Source organism: Lycium ferocissimum, chromosome 7, assembly GCF_029784015.1.
Source record: "Lycium ferocissimum isolate CSIRO_LF1 chromosome 7, AGI_CSIRO_Lferr_CH_V1, whole genome shotgun sequence".
NCBI classification, from domain to species: Eukaryota; Viridiplantae; Streptophyta; class Magnoliopsida; order Solanales; family Solanaceae; genus Lycium; species Lycium ferocissimum.
In genome coordinates, this window is record NC_081348.1 from 42,237,954 (window position 1) to 42,241,633 (window position 3,680).

Genomic DNA, 3,680 nt, shown 5'->3' on the forward strand with positions numbered 1-3,680 from the left:
AGAAGCAGCTTATGAAATTTGATGATTTGAAAATAGCGTCAAAACTAACTTCTTAACAAGTAGCGGTGATATGTTTATCTTTTTACTGTGAAATTGAAAGCAAGTCGCAAAACATGGCATTCTTTTGATTGGTGTAGATGAATTTAATTTTTTATTATAGTTATATTTGTCATTGATAAAGAATTGATTTGAACTTTTGCTGAAAGAGGTGTTGAGGTTCTGGTTTTAAATAGAAGAGTGGTCGCGTGGTGCAAATATTCAATTTCATCCAGAAAAGACAAGAAAACGTTACACTGTGCAGTTTTTTTCTTTTTCTTTTATCATTTTATTTTATTTCCCGAACGATTTGTTACACTGTCACTTTTTTCCTAACTCCTACTCTCTCATCTTCTATAAATATACCAGTAGACACTAAGCTTCCTCATTCCACTCACTCATTCCCACTTTATATGCACACTACTTCTCTGCGTTTCTCTTGGAGCTTTCAAAAAAGGAGTCATTTCTCAAAGGTAATTAGCTGTTTTCCGTGCAATATTTTGATAAAACAAACTACTACTTTGAAGGCTCTATTTTGACAGTGTAGTGTAAATACCACGTCGGGTTCATTACTCTTTTGCTTCTAAACCTAGACAAACTCTAAACATTCTCTGAATTTCATGGTATTCGCATACACAGTTCGAAGCACATTTAAGACCTCTTTGATTCTTACTTATTAGATTTTGTAAACTTTATAGTAATTTTTTGTTTTGATTGAAATGACTTTTTTGTTGATATGATATAATTGTGTCATTTTTTTAAAAGTCGAAGCAATAATTCTTTACTATATATAAGTTGAAGCCTAACAAATTATTGTTACTGATTTATTGTACCGTACTTTACCAAAACCGAATTTAAACTAACCATATTAAATTAATTTGAAAGAGTAATGATATACTAGTAATATTTTTAAGAACTGAATCAAGTTTTTGAACCAAAATTTTCCTTGAAGATTCCTAGTGCCAATCAGACCTTTAAATAAGGTATATTAAATACAAAAAAGAGGTACTACTAGCTAGTACTGTATTCTGTGTATAACCTGCACAAAATGCCAAATATTCTGTCCATTTCAGTTTTCTAAAAAGCATTCTCTGAATTTCAAAATCCTCAAAAATCATATGCTAAAGTTCGAAGCACATTTTTCGCATCTCCTTTGAGGTTCTCTTCTCAGTTATCAATTGATTGAACTTTCGTAATTTTGCACATGAATTTCTCATTATCATCATATATCCGATTTTTCACCTTGATGCTCATAAAGTAAAGCTTGAAAATTTTGCAGGGCTTCGTAGGTGCAAAATGAGGGCAATGTATTTCTTATTGTTCTTTTATCTCCTGATGATAGCTTTTGTGCACCCAACTAGTACATATTTACACCGGTTTACAGTGGGGTGGTTGTTGCATTTGTTGGGAATTACAAAAAATGACACCGATTTTGCTTTGATATCTTCTGGGTTGGTAACTTCTATTAGTGCTGCTTCGGGTCCATATATGTTGTTTTTACTACTGAGTCGTGGGACTATAGTCGAGGGCGTCATCGGCAGACATATGGGACGTCCTCAACAGCATGGGGCTTTTTTGAGCCCGAGACTTTTTTAACCCAAAAAATAATTTTTGGAACCAAACTAACCCTTTAAAAAAAAAAGTACCCTCTTTCACGCACAGAATCGGTGCATGCAAGAGGGTACTTTTTTTTTCTTTCTTTTTTTAAGCTATCAAAATCAAGTTTTTTCCATACTTTGAACAAAGATTAGTCATATTTCAAAACCCCAAAATATCAATATTTCATATAGAACTTAATATATTTTTTTGCGTACAATAACGTTGGCTCATTACATCAAGTATACCTAAACATTTGGATCGTCGTTTAAGGGGTTGTAAAGTGCTCCGAAGTAAGTTTTGTTTGCTTGGAAACTTGTCATCTTTGTTCTTTGGAAATCAAACTCAAAATTAAGTTTTTTTTCGTACTTCGACTGAAGATTAGTCATGTTTCAAAACACCGGAATATAAATATTTTATATAGAACTTCATATTTTTTTTGCATAAAATAATGTCAGCTCATTACATCAAGTATACATATATGTTTGGATCGTCGTTTTAGGGATTGTAAAGTGCCTCGAAGTAAGTTTGGAAACTTGTTATCTTTAAGTTTTTTTTTTTTGTACTTTGACCGAAGATTATTCACGTTTCAAAACGTCAGAATATAAATATTTTACATATTGTTATTGATAGAGTAATGATATACTAGTAATATTTTTGAGAACTGAATCAAGTTTTTGAACCGAAATTTTCCTTGAAGATTCCTAGTGCCAAACAGACCTTTAAATAAGGTATATTAAATACGAAAAAGAGGTACTACTAGCTAGTACTGTATTCTGTTTATAACCTGCACAAAATGCCAAATATTATGTCCATTTCAGTTTTCTAAAAGCATTCTCTGAATTTCAAAATCCTCAAAAATCATATGCTAAAGTTTGAAGCATATTTTTCGCATCTCCTTTGAGGTTCTCTTCTCAGTTCTCAATTGATTGAACTTTCGTAATTTTGCAGGGCTTTGTAGGTGCAAAATGAGGGCAATGTATTTCTTATTGTTCTTTTATCTCCTGATGATAGCTTTTGTGCACCCAACTAGTACATATTTACATCGGTTTACAGTGGGGTGGTTGTTGCATTTGTTGGGAATTACAAAAAATGACACCAATTTTGCTTTGATATCTTCTGGGTTGGTAACTTCTATTGGTGCTGCTTCGGGTCCATATATGTTGTTTTTATTACTGAGTCGTGGGACTATAGTCGAGGGCGTCATCGGAAGACATATGGAACGTCCTCAACAGCATGGGGCTTTTTTGAGCCTGAGACTTTTTTAACCCAAAAACTAACTTTTGGAACCAAACTAACCCTTCAAAAAAAAAAAAAAGTACCCTCTTTCACGCACAGAATCTGTGCATGCAAGAGGGTACTTTTTTTTTTCTTTCTTTTTTTAAGCTATCAAAATCACGTTTTTTTCATACTTTGGACAAAGATTAGTCATGTTTCAAAACCCCAAATATCAATATTTTATATAGAACTTAATATATTTTTTTGCGTACAATAACGTTGGCTCATTACATCAAGTATACCTAAACGTTTGGATCGTCGTTTAAGGGGTTTTAAAGTGCTCCGAAGTAAGTTTTGTTTGCTTGGAAACTTATCATCTTTGTTCTTTGGAAATCAAACTCAAAATTAAGCTTTTTTCCGTACTTCGACTGAAGATTAGTCATGTTTCAAAACACTAGAATATAAATATTTTATATAGAACTTCATATTTTTTTAGCGTGAAATAATGTCGGCTCATTACATCAAGTATACATATATGTTTGGATCGTCGTTTTAGAGGTTGTAAAGTGTCTCGAAGTAAGTTTGGAAACCTGTTATCTTTAAGTTTTTTTTCGTACTTTGACCGAAGATTAGTCACGTTTCAAAACGTCAGAATATAAATATTTTACATATTGTTATTGATAGAGTAATGATATACTAGTAATATTTTTGAGAACTGAATCAAGTTTTTGAACCGAAATTTTCCTTAAAGATTCCTAGTGCCAAACAAACCTTTAAATAAGGTATATTAAATACAAAAAAGAGGTACTACTAGCTAGTATTGTATTCTG